Genomic DNA, 9,070 nt, shown 5'->3' on the forward strand with positions numbered 1-9,070 from the left:
CTAGCAGCACAACTATGTCGTTAGCTAGAAGCTAACAGCCGCTTGTACTGTGACTGCGAAGATGGCACCAGTCGCCTTCCACCAGCTCACCACTGTCCTTTTAAAATTAGCAGGTTGAGCTCAAGCCAAATGCAAACAAACATTGTCAATATCTTTGGGATGTGGATTGTTGGTCGGGGCAAAACAAGAAATTTGAACACATTATCTTGGGCTTTTGGCATTTTTCACCATTTTCTGACATTTTATGGACCACACAATTAATCGATCAATTGAGAAAATAATCAACAGATTAATGATAATGAAATAATTGTTTGCTGCCACCCTGCTCCAGATGATTACAAGCAGACCGTTAAAATCAAGTTTAATATTCATATTCATTCGTAAAAATGTTCTCAAAACCCAGGGACAATGCAGCGAACAGGGGGAAAATCTTTGCAGACTCTGCATCTTAATGCGCCTTAAGTGAAATGTTCTGTTAGCTAATAGCATGCTAAAACACTGTTTAAATAACATTTACTTGTTTGCATATGTGGCAAATTAGGTTTTCCTCCTGTCTTCCTGCCCACTGAGTTGTAACAAAGCTGGATTCAATGAATCAGCTGTGCACTGATCACTGCATAGCGCCATTCAGTACCATATCTAGGCAGGTGACCGCTCCATGGAGACCTGTCTCTTCCTGGAGCTCACTTTCCTGGCGCGTGCAGTTTGGCGCCCTGGCATGTTTGCTGTGTTTCCTCGCAATCTGGTCTCCCAGCAATTGTAAGGTGTGCATTTTTACAGTTTACTTGTGCTGCACGTTCATAGCGTGTGCCATTGGCATTATATCTGCTTCTGCTCCTTTATTTCACAGCATGGTCCACTGATTTCCTGGCTGCAGACCCAGAGTAATATTGCCTCTCTTTGAGCCCTTGCTTAACGCAGCTTCGTGTTGGTTGAGGTAGGCTGGCTCAATCTTAACTCGCTAACTTTTGGCAGCTTTAATCTGGCCTCCAGCTAAATGTAACTCTTTTTTTCGGTCTCTGGTCTCTGGTCTGCTGTGATAGTGATTGATCTGCAGCTTTGCAGCTCTTTCCCTCCCGCTGCAGGGAAGCTACACCTTCGCTGTTTTTGGTATGTATACATGAGTTTGCATTACTTTTAATTCAGGTGTAGTTCTCAGCAATTTTAATGTTTCGTACACTTTGCAGGTAATTTTGAAGCCAGACTGCACACTACAGTGGGTGGCCCTTTCCAAAGTCCCGGGCCCCTCTCCCTGAGCAAGTGCTGCAAGTACTTTTTACATCTTTACATCACTACATCAGCTGTATAGCTACTTTTCTGCAGCAACTGTGTTGTTTCTGTGTTTTTACATCTCTGCATATCAACAACTCTATGGTATATGGGCTGCGTTTACTTTTATTTATTTATTTATTTTGTGTTTTGTTTTTTCACTGCAACTAGTTCGGCTGCGCAGCTCTGTCCATGCTTAGTTCAGCCAGGAGTGAACTGAAGCTGTCCATTTAGGACACTAGGAATGCTACTGGGTTCACTGTAATAATATAGCAGTATGTGTTTTCGTTTTTGTTTCTGTTCTTTTTTTTTGCTTGTATTTGTAGATTCCCTCCCTTTGTTGTGTCCTCCCTTTGGCCAACTGGGTGTGCGTGTGGTGTGTGTGTGCATTTTGTTTTATTTTAGTTGACCATTGTGGCGGCCCTTTTTGTTGTGTGCAGAATTTCCTTGGGGTGAAATTCTCCGAGGTGGTGTAGTTGACACTCTTAGCTACATAGCATTTACTTGTTTGCATAGGTAAGTCTCACACAAACACTTTCTCAGCATATTCTCTGACAAGACACTTGTGGAATAATCTCTGTACTGCAATCAGCTGCATTTGTGATCTATCACCTTGTCTGATGCAGGCAATGTGTGGCTCAGACACCCCTTGTGGGAAGTGTGTAAAATGAGATGAAAAGCAAGGCAAGTTCATTTTTTACATCTACATCATGAGAGAGAATCTGATGCAACTCTCCCCCAGATCCATCAGCCAGTCTGACACACCAGTCATTGCATCTCTTTGCTCGAATGTAATCACAGCCAAAAGTCTGGTGCTCTGCCTGTGTGAGATGTTTGACTTGTCCGCCATCCAGAACTGTGGTACTGTGGCATGTTTTTCTAATTTTTAACCTTTGTCAGACATTTGACTACAAAAACCAAAAACAAGGAAGGATAAAGCTGGTGATTTCTATATTTTTCTTTTTTCAATAAATCTTATGTGCAGAGCCAAACCAACAATGAATTGATATATGTTATTCCTCTGTGCTGTAGACGTCCATTGTTTTCTAAAAATTATTAATAACACATCAGTGAGACACACCACTGCACTGGGTGGCATGTTCCTTCACCCAGAAGGCGATGGCTATTTTTTTTGTCAGAAAGAGTTTCAAAGACAAACAACAGTGATAAAATTTGAACCGTCAGGAAAGCAGTACATCAGATGCCACTGTGCATGCGCAGGAACTATGTTCTGTTTAGAGCTAAGCTAACTTGTTGTGCTAAATATCACAACCTCTTGACTTTATGCTACACGATAAATTGTAAATAACTTAACCACAAAGTCAAGAGGTTGATATGTGGCAAAATAAGCCAGCAAAGTTTTGTAACAGAACCACGTTCTTGAAAAAAATCAACTGTATGTTTATTTTTTACACAAAAGAAAAGGTCATATTTCTGAAATTGCCTTCTATTAAGTCTGATACATCTATGTGTTTGGTATTATTTATTTTAAGTCAGCACTCTGGCCAGAGCCGCTCAAGTACATTCACAGAGTTGTTCCAAAGCCACTCCTGTGCTGTCTTGGCTGTGTGCTTAGGGTCATGTCTTGTTGGAAGGTGAACCTTCAGCCCAGTCTGAGGTCCTGAGTGCTCTGGACCAGGTTTTCATTAAGGATATCTCCGGTCCCTGCCACTGAAAAACACCCCCACAGCATGATGCTGCCACCGCGATGCTTCACCATTGGGATGGTAATGGGCAGGTGATGAGCGGTGCCTAGTTTCCTCCAGACATGACATTTAGAATGATATGGCTTAGGATTGAGGTCAAACAGTTCAATCTTGGTTTCATCAGACCAGAGAATCTTGTTTCTCACAGTCTGAGAGTCCTTTAGGTGCTTTTTTGCAAAGTCCAAGCAGGATTTCCTGTGTCTTTCACTGAGACCACTCTGGCCACTCTGCCATAAACCCCAGATCAGTGGAGTGTTACAGTGATGGTTGTCCTTCTGGAAGTTTCTCCCATCTCCACACAGGATCTCTGGAACTCAGCCAGAATAATCATCGGGTTCTTGGTCACCTCTCTTACAAAGGCCCTTCTCCCCTGATTGCTCAGTTTGACTAGGCAGCCAGCTCTAGGAAGAGACCTGGTTGTTCCAAACTTCTTCCATTTAAGAGTTATGGAGGCTACTGTGCTCTTGGGAACCTTCAATGCAGCAGATTTCTTTTTGTAGCCTTCCCCAGATCTGTGCTGAATTGGAGAACTGTAAATGTAACTGGAAGGGGAGGCGGCCTCTTACAGAAATGCTAACTTAACATTGCAACAAAATCTTGAACTGCTGAAACGTCTTTTCTCAAAGTGAGTACATTTGTTTTCAATTGCAAACAAATTGCTTAAAGCATAATGGTAGTTTTTGGCCAATTCAGCTTTTCTGTTTATTTTTTATTAGAATCCTCATCAGCTACTACAATAAAAGACACAAACAGACACAATCTGCTGTATACTGAAATTTGTACCTGTACACAATCAGCCCATCACAATAGGCCCACATATAACCTATTAAGGTGCAGTCACATTGAAATTCACTTTCTATTCATTTCAGTGAGGAAGGGGAGCAATATTCACTTGTAGACTGTCTCTCCATTTTTCATCCATTTACCTTTTTTTTTTTTTTTTATTCTGGTGGGTAATAAGTGTTACAGTCTCACAGGGCTGCTGTCATTGCTACAGACCTTTTAGTCTTGTTAATGATAGATATCCAATGTTATATTAATTAATACTATTGTTGAACTTTTTCTTCTACCCCTTCTTTGTGTTGTATATTCATATTCTTTGGAGAAAGAATTAGTGACCTCTCGACTCTGTGAACCAACCATTGCACCTCTGACACCACCAGCAATAAACAATACATACATAGTACATATTTTTTCCACAGGTTCTTGAGTCTTTTGTTTTTGACTGCACACTCTGAAATTAGTGTCCAAATCAATAGTGTGCACGTGAGCACTTGTGTGTCAGTCCTTAGGCATGTTATAAAAACTCTCTCCACAAAATTTGTGACCATTTTGTCAAGTTACTGAACTAACAGACAAACATAAGGTCACACAGACAGAGGCAATAATATAAACTTCGCTTGACTGATGCAATTAGTAAATAAGTTGCAGTGATGTAATGGCAAATATGTAAATAAACATGTAGTTTGTGTTAAGCAATTTGACCACAATGAGACAGAGAGACTCCAAAACACTAGCAACATTAGTTTTATATAATCTAGGCTTAAAAATTGTTTATGGCTAACATGTTAGCAATACACACCAAGAGGACACAGAACTATATTATCATTAGTTTGGAGTAACCTTTCTGTTCACTTAACAATTGTAACTCCATTATTAGCTGTATTTAAGCTCTCAATTCACCTAGCAGCCTTCTGAAAAATGTTTCACTACATAAAGCCCTCAATGTACAAACATTTCTTCATTTCAAGCTTTGGTTGCTGATTAATTTGTTGTGTTCAAAGGTATTTAGCTGAGATTAATCACTCAGAAATAAGCTGCAAAGTATTACTTTTTTCAGATCCACATTGGAAAAGACATCTGGCTGCGCGAGGAGGTGTGTAGAGGAATCCACTCCACAACAAAGGACTCACTCTTTGTAGAAGAGTTGGCTGTCGCCATCTGGGGTACAGGAGAGTTGAGGGGAAGAAGAGTGTTTGGGAACGAATACCCAACAAAAAATACCAAAGCAAAGCCTCCCTTAACACCATACAAGCTTGGAACCCTCAAAGGTATGCTGCACATCTCCCTACACAAAATATTCAAGGCAGACAGGTGATGCAGGTGTAATTTTTTTGCAGACCTGTGACCTGAAGACTTTTGCAATGTATTTGATCCAATCACAGTGCATGTTCAGAAATAAAATCTCATATTTTTCTTCTTCTTCTTTTCTTTCTTTCTTTTCGAGTGCTTCAGTGATGGTTGAAGGGACACAACATGGTGAAGACAAAGGGAGCTGGTGGGATACTTAACTCACCCTTCGTGTCAAATTAAGGCTAATGTCAATTAAGTGTGTAATAAATTAATTTTCTACTTCAAATCATTTGATATGTGTGAAGTATTTTTTACAGACAATAAATTGTATACATTCTGGTACCTTTTTGGTAAGGTATGTGCTCTGATCTAAACTGATAGATGTCATATTTTTGAAAATGCTTGTCATATACACATTTTTTACCTTACCAATGTCTACACCCTCCTACTTACAGACCACTAATAATTACTTCTCATTAACAGTGTACTTTTATTTGCTGATGTTTCTTATATTTAACAGTACAGGAAGGTGCCCTTGCAGGTTTCAAAAGAAGTCTTGCCTGGCGCATAAAAAAAGCTTTCTAGCTGCCAGGTTTTACAAATATAAAAAATATTTTAAAAATAGAAAAAAACTGAAATCTTTGGAGCAAAGTTACACTGATGTTGACATTATTTACATTCTTCACTATTCATCCCTAAACCACCATTTTTACTTTGTTAGTCTGGAAGCTAATTTATCAAACACATTGTCACACGACTAATATTGAAAATAAAAAATGGCTGCATTCACCAACATATAGGCCAATGTGTGAACCAACATGATGAAAAAATAAAACCATCAGTAGATAGTTCTGGCATAAGATGAACAAACAAATCCAAAGTGCTGATTCCTTTGAAGGTTTGATACGAAAAGGGTCTGTACCATTGACTGTATATAAATATGGACAATATGTCTCCACTTCCTACAGCTATGCAAAAGTGAAGACAAAATATCTCCTTTTTGGGAGCTGCCTTCCATATACAATCAGCAATCTGTACCATTGATTGTATATAAATATGGACGTCACGACAGCTCCCCAACTTACTCTACTGTGCAGACTCTGGCTCCAAATGATGCCACACAAGCAAGATGGCAGCTCTAGAAAGGATATATTTTGGCTTCAACTTTTGTACAGAGGTAGGAAGTGGAGACGCGTCGTCCCTATTTATATACAGTCAATAGTCTGTACTGCCCCGGAAGTAGCCAAACACTTGCACTATAAAGTCTAACACTAACAAAGCCCTTGCTTTCTTCTGCATACTTTGTTTTATATGTCACCAGAGAAGCTGCCAGTGGTAAAACAGAAGCATTACAACCATAAACTGTATTAAAGGCTTACTTGAGTGCTGTGTGACGTTTAGCTGCTTTAAGCAGTGCAGGTGGTTACTGACTGACACATTTGTCCGTCAGGTATTACCATAGCTGTATGCACTCACCTTGCTGCTGTGCTAAGACCCATATACTAGACTCGACTTGACTGCTGCTAGTACTGATAAAAGCTCTCGGACATACTTGCTGCCCTCGACATGTCCTGTAAATACCAATCTGCTGCTCGTGCTAAAGAATACCGAGAGGAAGCCCAGGGGCTCGCCAGATTTGTTCATGTACCAGTCAGACAGTGTTCACCTCTAGCCTCTTAGCTTGTTAGCCTGTAGACAGGAGACCATGGATGTATAAGAGAACTGGATACAGCGTTGGAGGCAGGGCCCCATTCATTCCTATGAAAGTTGCTCAGTGGTGCATGAAGCCAAATAAGTTCAACTTCTTCCACATTGCTTCCCCATCTGTGGGGCCCAAAGAGCAAGTACACCATTGACTTTTGTCACCTTAGCCGGCTACTTCCAGTTTAACTTGAATGGGGTTAGAATAATTCAATCATGTGGCTCTTCTAGACTTTTGAAATGTGATCAGACCAAACGGATCGAATTCTGATAGTGAGACGAGTCACTTCATGGGGATTGTGACGCTCATAAAAGTTATCTGCTGACTTACAGACGTCTCTTTGACAATGTAAGTCTATAGGAAAAAGTCTTTTTGGGCCCAATGGCATCACGTGACTTGTAATTACACAGTTTGGCCGCTATGTCCAATTGACTTCACAGCCTGGCATTGTTCCTGGGGGCTTGCAGTACACTCAGTGCTTGTTAGCCTGTTAGCTTATTAGCCTGGAGACATTAGACTCGATGTTTGTTAGCTTGTTAGCCTATAGACAGTTGACTCAGTGCTTGTTAGCCTGTTAGCTTGTTAGCCTGTGGATACTTTGCTGCTTGCGGACTTTGGAGATACACTCTGCTGCAGTTTGGTTGATACAATAGTAAGACTACTTATGTGTCTGTTAATAATTGTTTTGTGTTTTGATTGAAATGTCTGTATTTTCTTATTCTGTCATGATACAAATATGAGTACAGGCATAAATATGAACTGGTTAGCTAGCCTCATTAACAAGACTGAATGGCCTTTAAGTGACAAAACTAAACAATGACAGTAAACCGAGGTAAAATAGGATCAAAGGAAGCTGTCAGCTGGAAGAGGTGGCTCAGAATACTGAGTTTGCAGAATTAATGCTAAAAGCTTTATTTTCTAAGCTGTCTTGTACGTTGGAGAAATAAACATGCAGAACAGGTTTTAGGTGCAACCCTCAAGTATTTGCAGGTATATTTCAGGTAAACTGAGACCAGGCTATTTTAACAGTCAGCTCAGGTTTGATGGAGTGCAGTGAATTTGAAATTAGTTTGTTGTGAGTAAAGAGCTTAATGCCTTTAAAAACCCAGCACAAGGATATATGGCCTAGCCATCTATCATGGGCGTGTGTGTGTCTGCATGCGTGCATTTGCTTATGTGTGTTTGTGACTGAGAGAAACTATATGTGTATGTGTGTTAGAGAGACAGCGAGATAGAGAGAGTTCATGAAAATGTGTTAACCTACAGTATGAGTGCATGCACACTCACACACACACGGGGGCGCACACACGAGCATGCACACACACATACGCGCACAAATTCTTTCACCAGACCAATACATCATTGCACTCACAGACCAAATGAGGCAATCGCTCAAAATTATTTGCATATAAACTAATGAAATATTACTGGGTGAAACTCAGTTGAATGTTAATTACAAAGGTAATGCACTATTTGCTGATTAATGGATCGTCTCACTTTTGGGCAAAGTGATGGTACGAGCAACTGGATGATCAGTGTGGGGACAAAAAAAAGGTGATTCGAGTGAATGGAGGTAAGCAGGTGTATGGAAAATTCATTCTTTGTGGGATCGTAGAAATCTATACAGGAGGGGAGAGTGAGGAGAGAAGAGGAGAGGAGAAGAGAAGAGAGGGGGAGATCAATTGTTGGGAGGCAAACAGTTGTGTTAAGTTGAGTAGACATGGTCACACGCCACAAATTCTTGTTTTACTGGAGTGGGTGAAATGAAAATGCATTATTCATTTATAGATCATTAATTATGAATCCACCAAAAGTAGGATGGGAGGCCGAGGTGTGAAGTGTGCAAGTCAAAGCATTTTTGCTGAGGATACACGTTACATATTTCATCTCGCTGTTTGACCTCAGAGTTTGTAACAAGCTCCTTGTGATTCCAAAGAGTTGAGACAGTCAGAACAAAGAAGATAATAACTGCAGAACTGCATTCACTTTTCAAACATGTACTACATTCATCTCTAAACAGTGAATCCACTGTCATTGGAATAACCTTTTTTGAAATGGTCTTGAGGAATAACAACATTGTGTTTTTGTGGAATTACACTCATGTTGGTCTTAATATGTAATGTAATTTTTCAACCTCTTGCTGCACGGTTTGTGACTCGGTAAAGATAAACTGCTGGAGCAATTACTTTCCTCATGTATGAATCTGTCACTCACACACACACATACACAAACTGATACTGTTATACTTGTGAGGACATTGTCCTGCGTTGACTTAGGCTAATTCCTTAGAAGTTTGTACTAAACTTATGATTCTAACCCT

The 9,070-nt window shown here is 40.2% G+C and overlaps 1 long non-coding RNA gene across 1 annotated transcript; it reads left to right on the forward strand.

Moving 5' to 3' along the window:
* Window positions 1-331: 331 nt before the first annotated feature.
* LOC137188742 (uncharacterized) lies at window positions 332-5,337 on the forward strand. Its single transcript, XR_010929504.1, has 6 exons — window positions 332-764; window positions 851-937; window positions 1,044-1,110; window positions 1,188-1,269; window positions 4,816-5,026; window positions 5,203-5,337. It is a non-coding gene; the product is annotated as an uncharacterized lncRNA (long non-coding RNA).
* Window positions 5,338-9,070: the final 3,733 nt, after the last annotated feature.

Source organism: Thunnus thynnus, chromosome 9 (assembly GCF_963924715.1).
Source record: "Thunnus thynnus chromosome 9, fThuThy2.1, whole genome shotgun sequence".
In the NCBI taxonomy this organism is placed as follows: Eukaryota; Metazoa; Chordata; class Actinopteri; order Scombriformes; family Scombridae; genus Thunnus; species Thunnus thynnus.